Source organism: Lithobates pipiens, unplaced genomic scaffold, assembly GCF_037356315.1.
Source record: "Lithobates pipiens isolate NorthernLeopardFrog02 unplaced genomic scaffold, aLitPip1_a1.2 Scaffold_25, whole genome shotgun sequence".
Lineage (NCBI taxonomy): Eukaryota > Metazoa > Chordata > Amphibia > Anura > Ranidae > Lithobates > Lithobates pipiens.
The window spans coordinates 133,067,622-133,093,797 of record NW_027507787.1 but is presented as its reverse complement, the minus strand read 5'-3'; positions in this window follow the sequence as shown (position 1 = coordinate 133,093,797).

The window sequence follows — 26,176 nt, the reverse complement described above, 5'->3', positions numbered from 1 at the left end:
CTGCCACAAGTCCACCTCCAGGGAAGGCTGCAGGGAAGGCTGTACGGAAGACAAGAAAGTGAGTGCCTGCCTTCAGTCTGGTCTGAAGAACACACAGCCTGTTGTAGTACCACAGCCTGGGTACATATGTCATCTGCTGCTGTTCCTGTTCTCTGGGATTCCTGGACCAGATTGACCTCCTTTCTATATGGACTTCTCAAGCTAACAAGTTTTTGAGCCAAAGAGTTCATGTGTGCTTTGGGGGCCAAAGGCTTCGCAAATTCAAGCACTTTCTCCAGCATTACCTTCATCTTTATTTTGTTTTTATGATGTTAAATAAATTGTTATTTTTTTCAGAAAATACTTGCCTATGTGTTTTTCTTCAAATAGCAAATATAATTTTTTTTGGGTGAGTAGGCAGGTACATTTCAAAAATACAATGTCAAAATTTACAAGGGACACCAACAACAAACAGGTTTACAAATACAATATAATAATGGTGTTGTGGAAACGTGACATAAAAAAATAAAAAGGAGAGCACTAGAAAATAATACAATAATCCAAAAATGTATATTATCTCCAATTACGAACGCTAGTTTTACCAGACCGAGCGGTTCCGTCTCGTACTGGATTCTGAGCATGCGTGATTTTTTGGTGTGTCAGAATTGCATACACACGATGATCGGAATTACCGATAGAATGTTTTTCCATTGGGAAAATTGAGAACATGCTATCAATTTTTGGCTGGCGGGAATTCGGACAGCTAAACTCCAATGGAGCATACACACGGTCACATTTTCCGATGAAAAGCTCTCGTCTGTCTTTTTCTGGCCGGAATGCCGATCGTTCTGATCGGAATTACCGACAAGACCCCCAAAGAGGGGGACAAGACCCCCGCTCCTCCGCTAGTGAAAGAGCTAGCAAAAGAGCAGAAGATAGCGGAGGACTCTGGCGAGAAGACCCCCCGAAGACGGACAGAAGACCCCCGGAGCTGTGCAATAAACTATTTTAACCCTTGTGTGTTGTGTTTTTTTTAACTTTTTTTGCACTTTTTACAGGTGAATGGGTAGGGGTACATTGTACCACATACTCATTCACATAGGGTGGGGGGCCGGTACCCGGGGGCCCCCTTATTAAAGGGGGCTCCCGGATTCCGTTAAGCCCCCCACCCGCAGACCCCGACAACCAAAGATCAGGGTTGTCGGGAAGAGGCCCCTGTCCTCATCAACATAAGGACAAGGTGCTTTGGGGTGGGGGGCGCGCGGCCCCCTTTCCCAAGGCACCCCCCAAGTTGAGGGCACGCGGCCTGGCACGGCTCAGGAGGGGGGCGCTCGCTCGTCCCCACCCCCTTTCCTGGCCGGCCCGGTAGCGTGCTCAGATAAGGGTCTGGTGTGGACCTAGGGGGGACCCCCATGCCGATTTTTCGGCATAGGGATTCCCCTTTAACTCCATACCAGGTTACGGGGCCAGCGACGCCTCCTTCTCTGGCCCTGGCTACCTGGAGACGCGCTCAAAATGAGCGGACTTTCCGTGTGTGGGCAAGTAGCTCATTCGCGGGAAGTCCGCCAGACTAAGTCGGATAGTTGGCTACGTGTGTATGCGGCATTAGTGGTGAAAATCATAAGTGTTACCCATACAGTAAGTCCCGTGGTGGAATATATTATGAAATTCAGCAAAATGTCGTGGGACACTATGCATGTCCTTACCACCCTCTATTAATCTATGGTGTTGGCAGAATCACTGTCTAAGGGGGCAGATCGTTCAACCAACATAAATCAACCCACAAGGGCATGTAAGGCCATACACAACAAAATCAGGAGAACAATTATAACAATTATTTGCTCTCTGAGCCTCGTTTGGCTCTGAATACACGGCCATGTTATTTCCATCTAATGGATGCCATACGAGCCTTGCAGACATAGCAGCATGGCCAGTGACTGGCTCTGGTGTCTTTACTGCGCTATTCCCAGAACCCACAGCCGGATTGACTGTTTCATTTTGAATTAATCCAATCTTGGTGTGTAATCAGGATGTCTAAAGGAGAGTTTGCTGTGCTCAGCCATCCCACCCTATCCCTGCCTGGATCTGATGTGGTGCCAGCATCATATGGTATGGACTCGCTGTGACTTGTAGTACTCCATCCTCTCTTCAGCCCAGAGACTTATTTGAATGCTACATTATAGTCTTCCATGTAAGTGGATATTGTTTTTTTCAATAAATTATTGTTGATATATACTCAGAGGCGCCCTTGGTTTTTGTCTCCTAGTTTATTGGATCTTGCTTGTCTTTTTGGTGGCAGCCCTGACTGACTCCTCTATATATATATATATATATATATATATATATATATATAGTATACCTGCATTGCGCCTTCTTACTTGTTAAATTAAAATAGTTAAAAACAAGCTTATCTGTGTACAGTGCATGTAAAACATGCTCCTTGCGTCACTTCCGATTTCTCGAAATCCGGCCATTCCCTGCGCGTTACTTCAAGTGACATCATCAGAGACTATGTGTTTCTTCCTCTAGTCAGTCCTATCCCCTCACAGTTAGAACACACCCAGGGGACACAGATTTAATCCCTTAATTGCTCCCTAGTGTTAACCCCTTCACTATAAGTGACATTTCCACAGTAAACAGTGCATTTTTATAGCACTGATTGCTGTATAAATGTCAATGGTCCCAAACATGTTTTTTTGTTTGGGTACAGCGTCGCACGACCTCGCATTTGTCAGTTAAAGTGATGCAGTGACGTATCACAAAAAATGGCGCCATTGGCTCCTGCTGCTGTCGATCAAAGTCAGCTAGCCAATCAGGGGAGAGAGGGGGTATAGCAGGGTCGGGGCTCAGTGTCATGGAAGCTGTGACTGAGCCTGGGTGCCCCCATAGCAAGTTGCTTGATGTGGGGGCACTGAAAAGGAGGGAGGGGGCAAAGCACCGAAGAGGGACCCAAGAAGAGGAGGATCAGGGCTGCTTTGTGAAAATACACTGCAATAGAGCAGGTAAGTATAACATATTTGTTATTTTTATGGGGAAAAAATTTGCCTTTACAATCACTTTAAGCATAAAGGGAGTTGTCTTTATGTTAAAATAAGGAAATAATAGGTTGAAATGTTAGAGTGATGATGATTTTTAGTGATATGACAGTTGGAAATGTATGGGATTTCCAAAATAAATTAATATTTTCTTTTGCCTCAATATACTTTTTCAGTACCAAAACATATCAATTTGTATAGGTTTTCACACGTGGTCAGCACTGAAGTGAAATTACTCTCTTAAGGCTCGTACACACTATAAGAAAAATCGGGCGAACATTTTCGTCCAAAGAATTTTTGTATGATTTTCGTATAGTGTGTACACAACTTTCTGATTCAAAATTTGAAGATTCCCAAAGGGACAAACTCCAATTTTTTTCTCGTATGGGAACAGAACGAGCAATTTAATTTAATGTTTACCATTTTTGTACAAGAAAAATCAGAAAAGACAGACTGTGCATGATCAGAAACAATAAACAACAAAAAAAAGCCTTTGTCATACGAGAATATTCGTAAGAATTTTTGCACAATTTCTTTTTTCATCGGTTCCAATTTTCTGTGAAACATCGAGAAAAATTGGACAGATATTTCCTGATTTTCTTATAGTGTGTACCCCACTTTAGCAAAGCTGTGACATACTGCAACATTATGTTAACATTTGACTCTAAGACTAATTTAAATGATGTGTTTTGTCATAAGAATGCTGATTTTCAGATACCTGGCTTTGCTGCTTTGAATTTAAGCCCACTGAAGGATCTATTCATTTTAGAGTAATTGCAATGCAAAGTGTTACAATTCATTTGTTAAATTTCTATATACTGTATATAAATACTCTATAATTCAGATGTTGCCACTCTATATTAAAATGGAAAGAGATAATTTAAAAATAATATTTTTTAATTTAGAATGGAGCTACCTGGCTTATACTGTCATATATGACTTCTTTCATTGTTTAAAAATATTCATTTAGTCTCTAACAGAACAATCCATAATTATTCCTTTACAACCTCAAAGCCTGAAAAAAATAAAATTCAAGAGCATACAAAAAACTCTATAACAATAACTGGAATTAAGGATAAGTCCCCTTTGCAAAAAAATGATTGTCTGGCTCTGAATACTAAAATTATAATTCTGTCTGTGGTCTACTGTTGGAATCTAAGAGAAAGCAAGTATACACTTCAGTGGGGTATTTTATCTACAATCTATGATTTTTATAAAGCATAAACAAGCAAAAGTACTGAAGGAAAAATACATAATTTTATGTATAATATCTTTGTGAGATGACCCCAAAATAGCATAGTGTTTGTATTTTTGAGATTTTCTAATTTGATTTTGGCTACCTTACACAGTGCAGATCTGAGATTTTCCCTAAGTAACAATCTGATTATAAGTATACCATAAAAAGTTTTTTGGGGAGATGGGGAGGGGGACTGATTAAAGTAATTAAAAATCAAGTTCATACAGAATTTCTGGTTCCTGCATCACATTTTCAGGGTAAAAATGGCTTACTCATGGACTGACATCCAATCCAAAAGCATGTGCTGCCCGTGCAATAAGCTCTATTGTCACCAGAAATACTTCCTTTTAACTACCATAGAAAATATTAGTGACATAGCTAAAGATTCTTGGACATTCTTAAAAAATATTGTCTCCAGCAGTATTGTTTGGCATTCACATTGCATGTTATCTAGTGTGACCAGAATTGCAAAACTGATATATTTGTAGTCTGTCACTAAACATTTTCATCCAGTGTTGATACTGTAAGTGGAAGATCTATGCCTGTATATCATATCATATGGATTTTGGTTAAAAAAATAAAAAAAGTTAGGCCGCGTACACACGGGCGGACTGTTGGCTCAACTTTGTCCGCTGAACAGTGTTTCAGCGGACAGTCCGCTCGTGTGTGGGGCTTCAGCGGACAGTTTCAGCGGACAGTTTGACGAACAACGTTTTTCGGAAATTCCGAAAAACTGTCCGCTGAAACTTTGTTTGAGCGAACAGTCCGCCCGTGTGTAGGCCACTTTCGAAATGAGCAAACTGTTCCCGCTCGGAGGAAAGTCTGCTCATTACGAGCGCGTCTCCAGGTAGGCGGGGCCCGCGAAGGAGACGTCGCGGGCCCCGCCGCCTGGTATGGACTTAAAGGGGAACCCCAACGCCGAAAAAAATCGGCGTGGGGGTCCCCCCAAAGTCCACAACAGACCCTTGTCCGAGCACGCTACCCGGCCGGCCAGGAAAGGGGGGCGAGCGAGCGCGCCCCCCCTCCCGAGCCGTACCAGGCCGCGTGCCCTCAACATGGGGGTGCCTTGGGGAAGGGGGGGCCGCGCGCCCCCCCCACCCCAAAGCACCTTGTCCCCATGTTGATGAGGACAAGGGTCTCTTCCCGACAACCCTGGCCGTTGGTTGTCGGGGTCTGCAGGCGGGGGGCTTATCGGAATCCGGGAGCCCCCTTTAATAAGGGGGCCCCCGGATACCGGCCCCCCACCCTATGTGAATGAGTATGGGGTACAATGTACCCCTACCCATTCACCTGTAAAATAAAAGTACCCAAAAAAAAACACAACACACGAGATTAAATATTTTATTGCACAGCTCCGGGGGTCTTCCGTCTTCGGGGGTCTTCTCGCCGGACTCCTCCGCTATCTTCGTGTAGCTCTTTTGCTAGCGGAGGAGTCCGGCTTTCTTCCTCCCCGCCGCCGGCCTCTTCTCCCGACTTCGGGGGTCTTGTCCCCCTCGGTTCTTCTGCCGGGCCACCGCGCCTTCTTATAGCTCTTTTGCAGGCGGTGGCCCGGTCTTCTGTCGCCGCCTTCCGTTCTTCTGTCGCCGCCTTCGGTTCTTCTGCCGGGCCACCGCGCCTTCTTATGGCTCTTTTGCAGGCGGTGGCCCGGTCTTCTGTCGCCGCTGTCGCCGTCGCCTTCCGTTCTTGTTCTTCTTCTTCTTCTTCTCCAGGAGATGTTGACACGTCGCTCTCTCCGGCCGGAATGCCAGAGCCGCGCTGAGCGGCCACTTATATAGTGACAATGGGGCGGTGTCACATGGTATATGTCACATGGGTTGGTCACATGGTGACCCCACCCCCTTACGATGTCATAGTCCCCATGTGACATCAACCCATGTGACCAACCCATGTGACATATACCATGTGACACCGCCCCATTGTCACTATATAAGTGGCCGCTCAGCGCGGCTCTGGCATTCCGGCCGGAGAGAGCGACGTGTCAACATCTCCTAGAGAAGAAGAAGAACAAGAACGGAAGGCGGCGGCGACAGCGGCGACAGAAGACCGGGCCACCGCCTGCAAAAGAGCTATAAGAAGGCGCGGTGGCCCGGCAGAAGAACCGAAGGCGGCGACAGAAGAACGGAAGGCGGCGACAGAAGACCGGGCCACCGCCTGCAAAAGAGCTATAAGAAGGCGCGGTGGACCGGCAGAAGAACCGAAGAGGGGGACAAGACCCCCGAAGACGGAAGACCCCCGGAGCTGTGCAATAAAATATTTTATCTCGTGTGTTGTGTTTTTTTTTTGGGTACTTTTATTTTACAGGTGAATGGGTAGGGGTACATTGTACCCCATACTCATTCACATAGGGTGGGGGGCCGGTATCCGGGGGCCCCCTTATTAAAGGGGGCTCCCGGATTACGATAAGCCCCCCGCCCGCAGACCCCGACAACCAACGGCCAGGGTTGTCGGGAAGAGGCCCTTGTCCTCATCAACATGGGGACAAGGTGCTTTGGGGTGGGGGGGGCCGCGCGGCCCCCCCTTCCCCAAGGCACCCCCCATGTTGAGGGCACGCGGCCTGGTACGGCTCGGGAGGGGGGGCGCGCTCGCTCGCCCCCCTTTCCTGGCCGGCCAGGTAGCGTGCTCGGACAAGGGTCTGTTGTGGACTTTGGGGGGACCCCCACGCCGATTTTTTTCGGCGTTGGGGTTCCCCTTTAAGTCCATTCCAGGCGGCGGAGCCTACCTGCACACGCGCTCGAAATGAGCGGACTGTTGCCTCGTGTGTGGGCGAGTCCGCTCATTTCAAAAGTTGCGCGGACTTAGTACGACGAACAAAGTTTGCCGTATTTGTCCGCTCAAAAAGTGCCGTGTGTGGGCGTGTTCGTTCATTCAAAAGTTTGAGCGGACTGTTTGACGAACTTAGTTTCGGCAAACAGTCCCCGCGTGTGTACGCCGCCTTAGTCTAGAAGATCATTTACATGCTTATAACTATCAGGTAGCATAATTATGTTTGCTTCATTGTTTGACTAGGAGGCATCAGTAAGGCCTGATTCAATCCATTTAACATGGTTATAGCTTCAAAGGGTGGGCCAACCCAATATTGAACCCTACGGACTAAGACTGGGGTGCCATTACAGTTCATGTGTGCGTAAAAGCAGGCGCCACAATACTTTTGGTAATATAGTGTAGACTACAGAATCTAGGAGAAAACATAGGGAAAAAAATTTCCAAAGTGAGTATTTACAGTACCTACAGAGACCAAAATAGACACATCTGCTCTTCTTTCACAAAACATGGAAAATGCATCATGGAACACTCGTTCATAGACATACTGTAACTGGCATGGTGTATAATACCTGTGGCATTTATACTAGGAAAAAAAACCCTTTCATCTAGATTAAAGTTGCGCCGAACACCCAACGGTCTGGTTCACGCCAGAACTCTCAAATATCACAAAAGTTCGAACTCGAACCGCAACCCCTATTAAAGTCTATGGGATCCGAAATTGAAGAATAAAAAGTGCCAATTTTGAAGGCTTATATGCAAGTTATTGGCCATAAAAAGAGTATGGGGGCCCGGGTACTGCCCTCAGGGACATGTATCAATGGAATTATAAATATTGGAGAAACCGCGCTAATAAGTTCTAGGTGTAGGATAGACAAACCCAGGAGATGAACTCAAAAAATTTATATATATGTATATTTTTAGGTTGCAGCCCCCCCAAAATGAAGAAAATCCCCACACAGGGTTTCCACAACAATAAATAAAACCTAAACAACTGGGGTATCTGGCGCTACCTTTTATCAGAAAATAATAATTAATAATTATAAACACTTGAAAGGAGAGTGTATTTTGGTGGGAAACCCTAAAAATGCCAGCAAATCCAATAACGCACCAACTTATTCTAAGAGCTAACCTGTCTCTCAAATAATAATCTTATATATCCAGTTACTGCCACATGAAGATATTGACTCCTTGTCAAAGGAAAATACAATACAATCCTTTAGAACCCACTAGCTCTAATTCTGTACAAAATTAGACAAAACGGTAACCTCTGCTAAAATCTAATATATTTTTTACATCCGTGTTGAAAGAATATATAATTAACCAAAAAAATATATATAAATTAAGTGAAGAAAATCTAAATAACAAAAGTGATACTCAATGCGACCATAACCTTAAAGTCGCATGAGTATTAATAATGTGACTTATCCAACAACTCATCAGCTAAATTAGTAAACAAGTCTAATTTGAAAGTGCAGATATCTAAAAAAGTGTATAAAGTGCAATTAAATACAGGTAAAAAATTCAAATTAAAATTCTAAAGTGCAAAATATATATCACAACAAATATTCCTAAAAAATACCCAACTAGGTGAATCGCAAAAATGAATAATAAAAATTAAAATGAATAATAAAGGTAGAAATAAATAAAAACCCCAAAAATTAAAAATTAAAAATTAAAAATAAAAATAAAAATAATAAAAATAAAAATAAAAATAAAATAAAGACACAAATAAAAAGCACAAAACAAAAAAACAAGCAAAAAAGGGTTAATTATAAAATTTTAATTTGAATTTTTTACCTGTATTTAATTGCACTTTATACACTTTTTTAGATATCTTCACTTTCAAATTACACTTGTTTACTAATTTAGCTGACGAGTTGTTGGATAAGTCACATTATTAATACTCATGCGACTTTAAGGTTATGGTCGCATTGAGTATCACTTTTGTTATTTAGATTTTCTTCACATAATTTATATATATTTTTTTGGTAAATTATATATTCTTTCAACACGGATGTAAAAAATATATTAGATAAGGTCACACTTACCATATTTGTGTCTGAATCGCAAAAGGTCAATCTATGCGATTTTAGCAGAGGTTACCGTTTTGTCTAATTTTGTACAGAATTAGAGCTAGTGGGTTCTAAAGGATTGTATTGTATTTTCCTTTGACAAGGAGTCAATATCTTCATGTGGCAGTAACTGGATATATAAGATTATTATTTGAGAGACAGGTTAGCTCTTAGAATAAGTTGGTGCGTTATTGGATTTGCTGGCATTTTTAGGGTTTCCCACCAAAATACACTCTCCTTTCAAGTGTTTATAATTATTAATTATTATTTTCTGATAAAAGGTAGCGCCAGATACCCCAGTTGTTTAGGTTTTATGTATCAATGGAAACCTTTTTTTTTAAGGAGCAATGATTTAAGTGATGCTTAACCACTTGCTGGCCAGCAGCTACAGTTGTAATTCGGAGTCATTATATGTCAGGTGGGCACGCGTGCCCAATTCACTAATGGGGAGCCAACCAGTGGCTCATCGAACAAGACATTGAGTCTGCCACTGCCACCCGCCATGTAAACAGGCAGATCACCGTTCTGTCAGGGGAGTAGCGTGAGATTGTTTGTTCCTAGCGATTAGGAATAGCGATCTCTCTCCTCCTTCAATCAGCCCAGCCCCACTACAGTTAAAAACACCTCCCAGAGAACACATTTAACCCCTTTATCACCACTAGTGTTAACCCATTCACTGCCAGTGTCATTTATACAGTAACCAGTGTATTTTTATAGCACTTATCGCTGTTCAGAAGTCACTGGTCCCAAAAAAAGTGTCAAACGTGTCCAATCTGTCCACTCCAATGTCGCAGTCCCACTAAAAATTACAGATCATCCCTATTACTAATAAAAAAATTATAATAATAAAAATACCATAAATCTATGCCCTATGTTGTAGACGCTATAACATTTGCTAAAACCAATTTATATACGCTAATTTGGATTTTTTTTACCACAAATATGTAGCAGAATACATATTGGCCTAAACTGAGGAAGAAATAATTTGTATGGGATATTTATTATAGAAAAAAGTAAAAACATGTGATGTTGTTTTTTTCAAAATTGTTGCACTTATTTTATTTATAGCGCAAAAAAATTAAAACTGCAGAGGTGATCAAATACCACCAAAAGAAAGCTTGATTTGTGTGAAAAAAAGACATCAATTTCCTTTGGGTAAAACGTCACACGTGCATTTGTCAGTTAAACTGATGCAGTGCCCTAACGTAAGAAGTAGCTAAATCCTTCCAGAGCTGAAGTGATTTAAGTGAAACAATAAAAATGAAAAATGAATTTAAATATAATGTCTGGGGGGGGGGGGGGCCCTTTAGTCTGCCTGTTGAACCATCTGCAGCAAAACATATACAAAGAAAAAAAAATAACATTAACATTAAAGATTAACAAAGTCTGGTGTCTCTTTTGCAGACTTTGGATAGAAGTAACAACTTATTAGAACTTCTCCAGGATGTACAGAAAATGCCCCATCAATATACTCTTCTGTATAAGCGAGCTGCATGCTCATGTAGCTACCCACAGAGACAATGTATCCCTTCTAGGCCATACACCACTTCAGTTTCATCCTTACTAGCTTACCAGTAAGGCCATTAATAAATGGTTCTTGGTTTAGTGGCAAATGCATTCTGCCGCTGAAGCTGCCACTAAGCTACAGACCAGTGAAAGGAAGAAAACATTTCTCAGTGGAATGCTCCAAGAACACACCACCGGAGAGAGCAGGAAATGGCTAGAGGTACTCTTCATGAAAAGAATAATTGCCATTTCTGTAAAAAAGGTAAAGTATATGCATCGGTAAAACAGGTGTGGAAAAATTGGGCTTTGGGTGTCGGTGGTGCCTTTACACCCTAACCCTATAGAGGTACATTTAATGGAAGCAAGAATTGGCCTGTCTGACAAGTGCATATAATTTCAATTTTTTACAAACAGGTGTGGAGAATTTGTGTTTTTTGTGTTTGTGGTGCCTTCGCCACCATAACCCTATAGGTACCTGGAGGTATTCTTGGTGATAGCAAGAATTCACCCAGTAGTAAAAAAATGAAATTATATGCAACTGTCAAACAAATGCAGAAAACATTGGTCCTTGGGTGTTAATTGTGCCCATGAAATCTATAACAAAAAATTACTTCAAGCTAGGAAGCCTAGACATTTAATCAGTGACACTGGCATCAGGGGCTTCATAACTGCTGCTAATCCAGGACTAATTCATTTTGACAAGTGCCAGATGGCATCAATATCTTCAATATCTGGAACTGCCCCTTCCCAGCCATGTACTTATTCCCAAGGTTTCTGGGGACTGAAAGACATTTCTTAAAATTTGGCGTATGTCTTTCTCTGCGTCAATGCCTTCAAAACCGATAGAATCCTTCTCCCTCTCCTCTTGTGTGTTCTGTGGTGTTGCAAGAATGGTGTCTGCCTAAAGTGGGCCTTGAGAGGAAAGGAAGTCCTCCTCTTCCTCTCACTGCTCTGCCTTCAGTGCCTTGTCTGTAATGCCATGCAGAGTATGCTCCAACAAGAACACAAGAGGGATTGTGTCACTGATGTATGCATTGTCATGGCTCACCATCCTTGTTGCTTCCTCAAATGATGACAGTAATGTGCAGGCATCCTTTAACAGCAGCCATTAGCGTGGGGAAAAAAAAGCCAAGCTCCCCTTTGAGCCTGTCCTTATGCCATACTCACACAGGTACTCATTAATGATCATTGACTACTGTTGCTGAATTACAGCTGGAGGTCCCTCAAGAAAAGCCTGTCAGAAAGTTACGAACAAGTCAAGTTTGGAACTCCCTTTTAACAAACAACAAAAGAAAAATACAATTATAAACACATTTTGGTATTTACTGTAAGATAACATTGTAAGTAGATATGCTAAGACTAGTCAAGAAGATAGTAAAAATTTATTTTACAGGAAACGTTAAGGAGAAGGAAAAACCTAACAGCATTTTTAGGTGTGGTCAATGCTCAGAATGTCCCCTTATCAGAGAGCTGGCCACCTGCTTTTTGTCAAATGGAGAGCAACGAGTTTTGAGTGCCCGACAGTGGGAGTGGTCTACCTTATGACCTGCGACTGTGGTGCGTTCTACATGAGAAAGACCAAAATACATTTAAAAAACAAGTTCATGATCATATGTGCTATAATAGTGAAGGGGAGATCATATCACTGATTAGCTGACATATCAGTCTAGTGCACAGTTATGATGTCGCTGTTGTTTATTTTACGGCTCTTGAAAGAATTTAGGAAGATCCCTGATGGGGAGATTTTGACAAGCGCATATTACAATGAGAAACACATTGGATTCAGCACTTGAAAGCAACTTAGTACCTTGGCTTAAGTGAGTGTTATTAATTGCAAGCCTTTTCTGTAGTTTTTGGTATTAAAGACCTTATTTTATACAATTATTGATGAGTGTTGGGTTTTTGTCAATGCTGTATTTAAACAAGAAAATGTTGAGATGTTCAATCTTAAAATTATTGTTTGTTGTATAAACCTACTTCCTTTATGTTTCTCCTTTTGATGGTATGGTGGTTTCCTTGATATTATTGAACTTTTTAGTATGTTTATTGATAGATTAGATAGCCTTTTGCTATATGATTTCTGTTGTCCTTTTTTCCTTTTTTTCCCCACTAAGTATTCTATTCCATTCACACGTGCTTGGGGCTGCCGTGTTTAATGGATACCATCTTTACTATGCCCAGTGCCATTCTCTGGTATCTAGGCAGCGGCCAAGGTGGGCATACCGGGCTGTGGCTAACTTTTGACAGAATTTCAGGCACTGCTGTATGCTTCCCTGAACATATGTCTCCAGGATTGACAGTATCATTCATAATTAGAGATGGGCTTGTGGTTCTCAGCAAATTTTGCTCTTTCGCGATTCACCAAACCGGCGGAATTCTGGCTCTATTCGTGGCAGCCATATTTGTTTACATTGTGAAGAACTTTGACCCATGACACATTCGTCATGGGGTACAGGACAGCCAATTGAGACATTTCAGCAAATGGACAATTGGACATTCCCCCTACCTTATAAATAGACCTGATCTGGCAGCCATTTTACATTCTGTCTTTTGTCAGTGTAGGGAGAGGTTGCTGCGTGGAGCAGGGACAGACTTTAGTGACACAAATCGCTAGCTATTAGGTCCGCAAAAGTCCTTTTAAGGACGGGTATAGGTGTACAGTATATAGGGTTCTGGTGCACTGCTGATGACTGCTGTGTTGCTGATTGCTGAGTGCACTGCTGACCGATTCTGCAGCTGTCTTTTATCAGTGTAGGGACAGGACACTGTGTGGAGCAGGGACAGTCAGTTTAATCACTAGCTATTACTACACGTATAATATACTTTCTTTCAAATATAGAACATATACTATGATGCACTGCCGACTGTTGTGCTGCTGAGTGCTGCCCGATTCTACAGCTATCTTTTATCAGTGTAGGGACTGAGGAACAGTTTGGTGTTCTGATCAAGGACAGTCTGCAAATCATTAGCTACTAGGTCCACAAAGGTCCTTTTATAGGTGTACAGTATATAGGGTTGTACACGTATAATATACTTTCTTTCAAATATGCAAAGTATATTATGGTGCACTGCTGACTGCTGTGCTGCTGAGTGCTGCCCGATTCTGTAGCTGTCTTTTATCAGTGTAGGGACTGAGGGACAGTTTGGTGTTCTGAGCAGGGACAGTCTGCAAATCACTTGCTACTAGGTCCACAAAGGTCCTTTTATAGGTGTGCAGTATATAGGGTTGTACACATATAATATACTTTCTTTCAAATATACAAAGTATATTATAGTGCACTGCATGCAGTGCTGCTGACCAATTCTGCAGCTGTCGTTTCTCAGTGTGGGGAGGGACAGTTTGATTTTTGGAGCCGGGACAGTCTGCAATTCACTAGCTACTAGCTAGCTACTATTAGGTCCACAAAAGGTCCTTTTAAGCCCTTGTATACACGGTCGGAGATTCCGATGGAAAATATCCGACGGACCGTCCATCGGACGGTTTCCGTCGGAGTATCCGACGGACCAAGTTTTCCAGCTGGGCTATAAAATTTTCCGACAACATGATCCGATCAGACTTTGTCCGATCATGTGTAGAGAATTCCAATCAGACAAAGTGCCATGCATGCCCAGATCAAATTCCTAGACCAAAGCTATTGGCTACTAGCCTGAACGTAGTCCCGTCCTAACGAAATAACGTCATCACGTTAAGTACAATCGGATTTTCTGACAACTTTGTCCGACTGTGTGTATGCAACAGACAAAATCCATCGGACAAAAATCAGACGGATTTGGTTGTCGGAATGTCCGACCGTGTGTACAAGGGCTAAGGACTGGTATAGGTGTACTATTTGGTGTGCAGTATATAGTGGTGTAATACACATATAAAATACTTGCACATACTGTATAGAAAGCATAGTATAGTGCATTTCCACCATGCAGCATTTTGACTGCTGAGCGGTTCAGCAGCGATACTACAAAGCGGGACAAACGCAATAAAAAAAAGTATTATAACTGGTGTGATAGACCAGTGGCCCCCCAAAATGACAGATTGAAGCGGGGTGTTATGTACCCCTTCTTCCACATACATACTGCACTTCTCTAGAAACTTTTGTCACAGGGTCATTTGAAAAATGACAGGCAGAGGAAGAGGCAGGCCCTTCCACAGGGGTGGTAGGGGTGGGGCAGGAGCAAAAGACTTGAGCCAAAGTGGCAAATTGCAGAAAGTGCGTGCGATTACGTCAAAGAACGCGCCAGACTTGGTTGAGTGGCTCACTCAGCCTTACTCTTCTGCACCCTCCTCATCCTCTCGATCTGCACCCTCTTCTTCACTCTCTGCTGTGTGCACCCCCAAAGACACTACCACCAACATATACCTTCCGCTTGAGTCACAGGAATTATTTTCTGATCCATCACAAGACATTGCCGATGCACAGCCACTCTTGGCATTGGACCAGGAAGAGAAGGTAGCAACAACCACCACTCAGCAGTCTAACGACAGTACCCAGATCAGCCCAAGGAGGAGGTTGGTCCCCGGTGTTGCTGCCTACTCTGAGATCTCTAATTATAGCGGTGGGTAAGGTGACGTTGATGATGATGTGTTTAGTGATGTCACGTGGGTGCCCACAAGAGAGGAAGAGGAGGGGAGTTCAGAGGGAGATATGGACCAGCAGATAGAGAGGAGAAGCAGGCAGAACTTAGATTGCACAGGAGGGACAGAGCAGACTGCTAATGTATCAGGAGCGAGGCATCAACCATGTACAGTCACATCTGGTGCTCCCAGGACGCCAGCACATGGCTCCGCAGTGTGGGCTTTTTTTAACGTGTCCGCTGCTGACAATAGTGTTGCCATCTGCAGCCTTTGCAGTCAACGGATGAGTCGCGGTAACCCCAACACTCACCTAGGGACGACTGCCTAGGGAAGACACACGAGCTGTCATCACCGAGCCCAATAGGAGCAACGGAACCTACAAAGCCACACTCCAGGCTCTCACCGTGCAGCCTCATCTTCTTCTTCTCCTCCTTCTCCTCTCTCCTCGCAATTGTCCTCCACTCCACCTTCCATCATGCCATCCTCACGTTTTTCTGCAAAAAGGCAAACTTCCGTGGGCTAAATGTTCGAGTGTAAAAAAATGATGACGCTGGATAACCCTCTTGCCCAACGGTTGATGGCTGGCTTGTCAGAACTGATAGGCCTTTTGAAAATTTGTGGCCATTGGAACACCACAATGGAAGGTCCCAGGAAGGAAGTATTTTTCACAGAAGGGCATCCCAGAGCTTTATGGCCATGTTCAGCGGCAAGTGAATGTATCTCTGGCACACAGTGTCGGTGCCAAGATATATCTGACCACAGACACGTGGTCTAGCAAACATGGGCAGGGAAGGTATATAACTGTTACTGCCCACTGGGTGAACCTTCTGACGTCCGTCAAGCATGTAACCCGTGGCACCCGTGTAGATTTGGTTTTACCACCACGGATTGCATGCAGGCCTGCCTCTTCTTCTCCTCCTCCATCCTCCTCCCTCTCCTCCTCGGCTGACTCCTCCTTTTCCGCTGCTAGCGTCTCTGTGCCGCCCAAGCTCCCCAGAACCTATTCGACATGCCAGGTGAGACGTTGCCATGTTGTGCTGCGTCTGTTGTGCCTGGAAGCCAAGAGCCACATTGGCCCTGCACTCCTTTCAGCTTTGCATTCACAGGCAGATCAGTGGCTAACACCGCTCAATTTGACAGTTGGTAAAGTGGTCTGTGACAACAGTGCCAATCTGCTTAGCGCATTGAAACAGGGCAAAATTACACACGTGCCATGCATTGCACACATCTTAAACTTGGTCGTGCAGCAATTCATTGTCAAATATAGGGATGAGCTTCGTGTTCGAGTCGAACATATGTTCGACTCGAACATCGGCTGTTCGCCCGTTTGGCGAATTCCAAACGTTATGGGCCATTTACGTCAAATTCGTGTGGCGCTCATGGCCCACAATGCACTGCAATGGCGCAGTGCATTGCTGGCTCATGATTGGCCAAGCATGTGGGGTCACAGTGAAATTTACTGCAGGAAACCTGCCCTGACAAAATAAAATTACACTAAAGTAAAAATGAACGGTCGCACTATCACTAGATTAACATGAAACTGATCATTTCCAATTACAATAGAATCCCAATAGCCCACTATAGCACTCTAAGTTTCTAGTAGCATTGAACAGAGCCCTGTTATATCTCTTTCCATGCCAATTAGGGATGAGCTTCGTGTTCGAGTCGAACATACGTTCGATTCGAACATCGGCTGCTCACCCGTTCGGCGAATACCGAACGTTACGGGCCGTTCGCGCCAAATTCGGGTGGCGCTCACGGCCCACAATGCACTGCACCATCGCAGTGCATTGCTGGCTCATGATTGGCCAAGCATGCACTGTGACCCCGCATGCTTGGCCAATCACAGCACCGGCAGCGAGGAGAGCCATGATTGGCCACAGGCAGGATGCCTGTGGCCAATCATAGCTCAGGCTGTGTAGTACACGCCCCACACTATATAAGGCTGCCAGCGCGACGGCTTTGTGTAGTGTGTTGGCGTCTGTAGCAGTTAGTGGGTGTTCTGTGTACCTTCAACACAGTATACACCGATCGTTACCGGCCGATTTTTCGTTCTTGCTCTTCTGTAGTGGTTGTTGTCTGCATGCCCTGACCGCAGTATACACCGCTATATTCACCTATATAGCTAGCGATATATCTATATTTTATAATAGAGCTTGCAGTCAGTGTTAGGAGATTGTGTGTGCTGTCCGCGTGCTCTGAACCCAGTATACACTGCTATATCCACCTATATAGCTAACTATCTTGCTCGTTTTAAATAGAGCTTTCAGTCAGTTGTAGGAGATTGTGCGTGCTGTCTGCGTGCTCTGAACGCAGTATACACCGCTATATCCACCTATATAGCTAACTATCTTGCTCGTTTTAAATAGAGCTTTCAGTCAGTGTTAGGAGATTGTGCGTGCTGGCTGCGTGCTCTGATCTCTGAGGACTTCCAGAGAGGTGGAGGAGGACAGGGAGCTGATGGCGTCGGTCAGCCCAGGCCAGGTGCCTGTTTCTCGGCCTGAGGAAAAGCGTGGAGCCCTGAAGCTCCTGGAGTTCGTTGAGGAGGAGAGGCTGTACTTAGAAAACCAGCTTGACTTGGATGACTGGTCTCTGAGACAGCCAGGAGAAGACATGGAGAGATCTGCGGAGAGGAAAAGAAAAGCCAAGAGCTTAATGGTAAAGGCTTCTCGCTGTTACTGCGAAAAAATGAAAGTTTTGGCCGAGCTGAGGAATAGACGCGACAGATCAGGTATCAAGAAGAGAACAGAATTCAAACCTGTCATAGATGGACTGAAAAAGCAGTGTAATATGCTTGGTGAGCTTTTATCAAATCTAATTGAAAGTGCCTCAAGCGAAAAGGACTTTCTGTTGAATATAGAAAAAGTTATGAGAGTGGCGTGCGATGAAGGCTCTCAAGCGGTAAGACGCCGCAACCAGAGTCTATCACAGGCGGCGGAGCCCATGAGAGAGGCGGAGGAACCCACAAGTGAGAGTGCACAGACAGTGCAAGGGATTATTGAGACCCTTCGTGTGGCTAATGAGGAAGGTTCCCAGGCCGTGAGGAGGCGAAATCTTTCCCAAACAGCGGAGAGTAAAGTTAAGATGGCGGACCTAACTGCAGAGGAGGGAACACAGGAGACCGGGTCAGCGCCAATGGTTAACCCAGCAAGTGTGTATAAAGCGGTGGAGATGAAGGTGGACTTGGCTATGGAAGTAGAGACTTCAGCAATGGATGGTGAGGTGGGGAATTCAAAGGGGGATGTTGTGGAGGGCGCCCCTGTAACATCTAAATCCTTACCCATGTGTGGGGGGGATGGTGCGAGTAAAGGGGGATTGCCTAAGGATACAGCACATGACCCGGTACAGAAAACCCCAGCCGTGAAGAACCCCAAAACCCAAGAAGGAAAGAAAGCAAAAAAGAAAACGGACTTACCTGTGCAGGACTTCCCGGTGAACCTTGGTGGAGACTGTGTGCAAGATGAGCCGTCAGTGGTCCTGTCGGCCATCGTTGCTGTAAATCAGCCCCAGGGTGAGGGGAAAGTTAGGGCTGAACAGCCCAATGTGGACAGTGTAATGGTGTCCAAGGTATTTGTGGATGCTAAGATGGAGGGAGGTGGGAGAGGCACGCCGTCTTCCCGGAGGGCAGAGGGAGTTACTAGCCCAGCTCAGTCCAATCAGAGAGCGGCCTCCGGAAACGGCGCGAAAAAAGGGGGAGGAGTAGCGGGTGACGCGGCTGCGCGTCACTTCCGGCTCGCGGCTTCCGCGATTTCCGGGAATGGCGCAGTGCGTGAGGACGGAGTTCCGGCGGAAGCGGCAGTACGTCACTTCCGGTCCGCGACCTCCGAGGTTTCCGGTCCTCAGACTTCAGCCGCTGAGGGCAATGATTCAGGTTCAATGGCGGATGAATCTTTATGCCCAGCACAGAAGATGGAATGGGGTGACTGTCCTATGAGTCCGATGGGTGAGGATGACCCCGCGCTTGCATTTATTCGGGGATTAGAAGGCTCACAGAGGGATGGGTCCGTGGGTGCTCTCATGGATATGGGAGAAGGCTGGTCAGATGACTGGGATGCGCTCTTGGCTCAGAGTGCATCTGCCGGGGAGCTCCCAGTTTCTCAGGCCCAGTCCAAGGTGGCAGATAAGACAGTCCAGAGTAAAAGTACTGCTGGGGAGATTTCTGCGGGGGCTCCTGTGGGGTCCGGTCCGGGGTCTTCCCCGGGGCGGGTTCTGCAGGGGTCACCGGAGGTTAGACTTTTAACGGCCTTGGGCGAGCGGCGCTCGTACGCCAATGTGGTGGGGTCCACGGCGCCGCTTGATCCAATATACAGGCAGTTTGGTACGGGGAACTTCCGGGTGCCTCCGGCGGATCAGTTCTCAGGGGCTAATACATGGTCCAGGGGGACTGGTGGGCAGGAAAGAAGGTGCCGGAATGTGGTGCAATTGAGGTGGGAGGGTGAAGGTCAGTGCCCCAGTAGAGGGCAAGTAGTAGATATGGTGCTTTCCCTGGGCATCAAAGTCGCGGAGATCTTTGCGGTAATACATCCCGCTGGATCCCGCGACTTTGATGTTAGTTTCATTAGTGCTGTCATTATGGAACTATTCATTACCACCTTTGGGCTTATTAAAAATGCAGAGCCCTGGAAAGGGTTCAGGGTCATTCCCATCAGTAGGCAAGAGGAAGTTAAGAATGTTACCATCTTGGTGCGGAATGAGAGCCTACCACCGGAGGACATAAGTACCTGGTTGTGTAGGCATGGCCAGTTGCAGGCCCCACTGAGGAAAGGGTTGGACGAGCGCGGGGTGTGGACCGGGGCTTGGAATGCCAAGATTAAGTTGCGGAGGCAAGGTAACTCAGTTGCCCATATCACAGGTAGTGCCTTCTTGGGCAGAGACCGCATATTGGTGTTCTACCCCGGTCAGCCCCGCCGCTGTTTCCGGTGTGGATGTCCAACCCACCTCAGTGCGGACTGCACAGTGGTTCGTTGTGCTAAGTGCAATAAATTTGGTCATTCGAGTGACTCTTGTGGACTCATCCAGTGCAACCTGTGTGGGCAGATGGGACACCCGTTCAGCAGGTGTCCCAGGGCTCACAGGGAAAAGTCAGGGGGTCCTACTGATGCCCCTTCCTCGGATGGGGTTCAGGGCCCGGGTGGAAATTTGTCCACTGACACTAGGCCAAGTGCTGAGGCCGTGTTGGTGGAGAAAGAAGGATGTCCTAGGGTGGAGGTTCCTGGCGGTGGGGTCCCTCCTCCTACAGTGTCTGAGAATGGGGAGCCTCCTCCCGTCGCTCCTTCTGCCGGTGATGGCCCTGGAGGGGTGGTGGCGCCCCGTAGGGGGTTGAGTCCGGTGGAGGGGAGGCGGAGGAGGGTCTCTAAAAAGAGGGGTACGAGGCGGAGGCCTGAGAGAGTGAGCTCTTCTCATAGTAGGAGTCCTATTAGACCTTCTAGTCCCGTGCCTCCTTCTGCGCCGCCTGGACCTTCGGTGGTGGCGAGAGAATCTTCAGGCTCATCTATGTCGGAAGATGAGCAGGATTCTGACGCAGGGGAGGAAAGAGTATCTAAGGTGGGTGGTAAAGTATCTGAAGTGGTGTCAGAAGGTGTGAAGAGCCCGGTGTCAAGTGGTAGATGTGGCATTGGGAAGAAAAATAGTAAGAAGAAGAAAAAAGACAGGGAAAAGTGGGATAAGCTTTTAGACAGCATGACCCCTGCTCAGTTTCTTAGGCTTTGTGCTCCTTATTCTTCGGGAGCAGAATCCTGAGTAAAAATTTTGAGTTAAGTTGTAAAGTATTATTATTTTGTTTGTATTTTTGAAGATGTAATAGTTTGAAATGTAAAATATTGTACATATGGTAGCAGTTTTTGGATTAAAAAAATATCCACCTATATAGCAAACTATCTTGCTCGTTTTAAATAGAGCTTGCAGTCAGTTGTAGGAGCTTGTGCGTGCTGTCTGCGTGCTCTGAACCCAGTATACACCGCTATATCCACCTATATAGCAAACTATCTTGCTTGTTTTAAATAGAGCTTGCAGTCAGTTGTAGGAGCTTGTGCGTGCTGTCTGCGTGCTCTGAACCCAGCATACACCGCTATATCCACCTACATAGCTCTTCTCTATTTGAGCCATCTGCCATCTGCAGGAGTTAGTGGAAGTTGTGTGTGCCTCCAGCACAATATACACTACCCAATTGCTGGTTTTCCCAACTCCCTTCAGGCCATTACCATGTCTGGAAGGCCAGCAAGGAGAGGCAGACAGGCGCGAGCTGATAAAAGAGGGTGAGCAGGCTCTGTGTCTAGAGATAACAGTGCTGGTCATGGACGCGGTGCATCGTCATCATCAGCACGTGGCCATGGGACACGCTTGTCCTTCTTTTCGGCAGCTGGACATGTTGAGCCGCAACATTCCAACGACTTGGTAGAGTGGATGACCAAGCCCTCTTCATCCCCCTCATCCTCTCTCACCCAGGCTGAGGGTACTAGCAAAGCAGCTGCCAACGCATCATCTTCCCTCCTCTCAATGTCATCATCAGTGACTCCTTCCCTAGACCCACCACACCCTCCTGAAATTTTTGAGCACAGTGTTGGGTACATGCTCCAGGAGGATGCCCAGTGTTTTGTAGGCTCTGATGATGATACTCAGCTAGAGGAAGGCAGTAGCGTGAATGCAGAGAGAGGGGATGCTCAAGAAGGACAGCAATCTGGCAGTCATGTTCCACAAGCTGCAGCATACTGCCAGGTTTGCTCCAGCGATGAAGAGGGAGGGGATGATGAGGGCACTGACTCCACGTGGGTGCCTGGTAGGAGAGAGGAGGAGGAGGAGGGGGGGAGGAGGAGGAGGAGGCACAAGTCCAACGAGGCAGGATGCCCTCCGGGGGCCAGCTTAGGGGCAGCACACCGACTGAATCACACCGCAGAGCTCCGCCTGTGCAGGGCACTGCCTCTGCACGTTATTCTAAAAGTTCTTTGGTGTGGGCCTTTTTTGAGACGAGTGCATCAGATCGCACCGCTGCTATTTGCAACATATGTCTCAAACGTATCTCGCGTGGCCAAAACATCAGCCGCTTGGGCACCACATGCTTGACCAGACATATGTTGACCTGCCATGCAGCTCATTGGCAAGCGTACCTCAAAGACCCACACCAAAGAACAAAGCGGACCTCTCCTTGCTCCTCATCAGCTGGGATCTCCAACCCCACTAGACCTTCAGTCCTCTCTGAAACCTGCTCTGAGAGGAATGAAGGTGTACAATTAGGTGTGTCACAGCCAAGTGCTTCCGGGCACTCTGCTAGCAGTACACCTACGTCTGATTATAGCAGGCAAAAGTCCCTGCCCCAGCTGCTGGACCGGCGAAAGAAGTTCACTCCCAGCCATCCACATGCCCAGCGATTGAATGCTAGCTTGGCTAAATTGCTAGCACTTCAACTGCTGCCTTTTCAGTTGGTAGACTCGGCCCCCTTCGGTGAGTTTGTACAATGTGCGGTTCCTCAGTGGCAGGTCTCACGGAAGGCGATTCCGGCTCTCTACTGGCATGTGGAAGGCAATGTCCTTGCCTCACTGGACAGGGCGGTCAGCGGTAAGGTGCATATTACCACTGACTCATGGTCCAGCAGGCATGGGCAGGGACGTTACCTGTCTTTCACGGCCCATTGGGTCACTCTTCTGGCAGCTGGGAAGGATGCAGGACAAGGTGCAGTAGTTTTGGAGGTTGTTCCGCCACCACATCTCCAAAATGCTACTATTGGTTGTGACACACCTCTCTCCTCCACCCCCTCCTCTTCTTCTTCCTCCATGGCCTCTTCCAGTGCTCTGTCCTCAGAACCAGCGGTGCTCCGTAGGCGTTCCAGGGGCTATGCAAGTACGCAGGCAAAACGATGCCATGCCGTGCTTGCGCTGGTTTGTTTGGGGGACAGGAGCCACACTGGGGTGGATGTTTTGTCAGCTCTGCAGGGGCAGGCCAAGAGGTGGTTGATGCCACGCCAGCTTAAGCCAGGAATGGTGGTTTGCGGCAATGGCACCAACCTCCTCTCCGCCTTCCAACAGGGACAACTGACCCATGTGGCTGTGTGGCATTTCCGCCGATCATTTAATGCCTGTGCTCGGCTGGCTGAGCTCCAAAAGGAGTTGAACCTGCCCAAGAACCGCCTTAAATGTAACATGCCCACCAGGTGGAACTCAACGTTGGCCATGCTGCAGCGGCTGCACATGCAGCAGAGGGCCATCAATGAGTACCTGTGCGACTACGGCACCAGGACAGGGTCAGGGGAGCTCGGTTTTTTCTCACCACACCAGTGGGGCATGATCAGGGATGCATGCACTGTCCTGTCACCGTTTGAGGAGTGTGCGTGTGCGTGTCCCCCTGTGTGCGTGTCCCCCTGTGTGCGTGTCCTCCTGTGTGCGTGTCCCCCTGTGTGCATGTCCTATTTTGTGAGTGTCCCCTGTGTAAGTGTCCTCCTGTGTGCGTGTCCGCCTGTGTGCGTGTCCCCCTTTGTGCGTGTCCTCCTGTGTGAGTGTCCCCCTGTGTGTGTGTGTCCCCCTGTGTGACTGTCCCCCTGTGTGAGTGTCCTCCAGTGTGCATGTCCTCTTGTGTGAGTGTCCCCCTGTGTGCGTGTCCCCCTGTGTGCATGTCCTCCTGTGTGAATGTCCCCATGTGTGCGTATCCTCCAGTGTGCGTGTCCTCCTGTATGCCTGTCCCCCTGTGTGTGCATTCTCCCTCCAGTGTCCCCCTGTGTGTGTGCGTGTTCTCCCTCCAGTGTTCCTGTGTGTGTGTGTTTTCCCTCCAGTGTCCCCCTGTGTGTGCGTTTTCCCTCCAGTGTCCCCCTGTGTGTGCGTTTTCCCTCCAGTATCCCCCTGTGTGTGCGTTTTTCCTCCAGTGTCCCCCTGTGTGTGTGTGCGTTCTCCCTCCAGTGTCCCCCTGTGTGTGTGTGCATTCTCCCTCCAGTGTCCCCCTGTGTGTGCATTCTCCCTCCAGGGTCCTCCTGTGTATGCATTCTCCCTCCAGTGTCCCCCTGTGTGTGAATTCTCCCTCCAGTGTCCCCCTGTGTGTGTGTTCTCCCTCCAGTGTCCCCCTGTGTGTGCATTCTCCCTCCAGTGTCCCCCTGTGTGTGTGTGTTCTCCCTCCAATGTCCCCCTGTGTGTGTGTGCGTTCTCCCTCTAGTGTTCCTGTGTGTGTGCGTTCTCCCTCCAGTGTCCCCCTGTGTGTGTGTGTATTCTCCCTCCAGTGTCCCCCTCGTGTGTGCGTTCTCCCTCCAGTGTCACCCCGTGTGTGTGTTCTCCCTCCAGTGTCCCCCCATGTGTGCATTCTCCCTCCAGTGTCCCCCTGTGTGTGAATTCTCCCTCCAGTGTCCCCCTGTGTGTGTGTTTGTTCTCCCTCCAGTGTCCCCCTGTGTGTGCATTCTCCCTCCAGTGTCCCCCTGTGTGTGTGTGTGTGCGTTCTCCCTCCAGTGTCCCCCTATGTGTGTGTGCGTTCTCCCTCTAGTGTTCCTGTGTGTGTGCGTTCTTCCTCCAGTGTCCCCCTGTGTGTGTGTGCATTCTTCCTCCAGTGTCCCCCTCGTGTGTGCGTTCTCCCTCCAGTGTCAACCCGTGTGTGTGTTCTCCTTCCAGTGTCCCCCCATGTGTGTGTTCTCCCTCCAGTGCCCCCCCTGTGTGTGTGTGTGTTCTCCCTCCAGTGTCCCCCTGTGTGTGTGTGTGTGTGTGTTCTCCCTCCAGTGTTCCCGTGTGTGCGTTCTCCCTCCAGTGTCCCCCTGTGTGTGCATTTTCCCCCCAGTGTCCCCCTGTGTGTGCGTTCTCCCTCCAGTGTCCCCCTGTGTGTGTGTGCATTCTCCCTCCAGTGTTCCTGTGTGTGTGTGTGTTCTCCCTCCAGTGTCCCCCTGTGTGTGCGTTCTCCCTCCAGTGTCCCCCTGTGTGTGCGTTCTCCCCCCAGTGTACCCCTGGGTGTGCGTTCTCCCCCAAGTGTCCCCCTGTGTGTGTATTCTCCCCCCAGTGTCCGCCTGTGTGTGCGTTCTCCCTCCAGTGTACACCTGTGCAGGTGTAGCTTGAGTGTTGGGATCAAGGGGGCCCCATGATCTTCTATTGCCCGGGGGCCCCATGAGTTGTCAGTCCGCCCCTGCTTCTGATTCTTCTTCACTAGGTATGAGCCCGAAGTTCGAGTCAAACGTAAGCGAACAGCGTAAGCCGGACAGTGAACAATATGCATTGTTCACTGCAAATTCGAAAGCTGCCGCAACACAGTTAAAGACTATGGGACACTAACATGAAAAATCAAAAGTGCTAATTTTAAAGGCTTATATCCAAGTTATTGTCATAAAAAGTGTTTTGGGACCTGGGTCCTGTCCCAGGAGACATGTATCAATGCAAAACATTTTTGCATTCAGGTCTAATATGGAAGTTAGGGGAACCCTGCGCCAAATAAAAAAAAATGGCGTAGGGGTCCCCCCAAAATCCATACCAGACCTAAAAGGTCTGGTATGGATTTTAAGGTGAACCCTGCACCAATACTTTTTAAAAATGGCATGGGGTCCCCCCAAAATCCATACCAGACTCTTATCCGAGCCTGGCAGGCCACAGGAAAAGAGGGGGGGGGTGAAAGAGTGCACCCCCTCCTGAACTGTACCAGGCCACATGCCCTCAACATGGGGAGGGTGCTTTGGGGGGCTACCCGCCCACAGACCCCCACAACCACCAGGCAAGGGTTGTGGGGATGATGCCCTTGTCCCCATCAACATGGGGACATCCTCCCCATGTTGAGAGCATGTGGCCTGGTACGGTTCAGGAGGGGGGCGTTCTCTCATCCCCCCTCTTTTGCTGCAGCCTGCCATGTTGCATGCTCGGATAAGGGTATGGTATAGATTTTATAGATTTTTTAAGGGGACCCCTACGCCATTTTTTTAAAAAAAATTGGCTTGGGGTTCCCCTTAATATCCATACCAGACCTGAAGGGCCTGGTGTGTAATTTGGGGGGATACCCACACATTTTTTTTTTTTTGGTTCGGGGTTCCCCTGTGGGGAAATCCCATGCCGTTTTTATCAATGAACTTTTG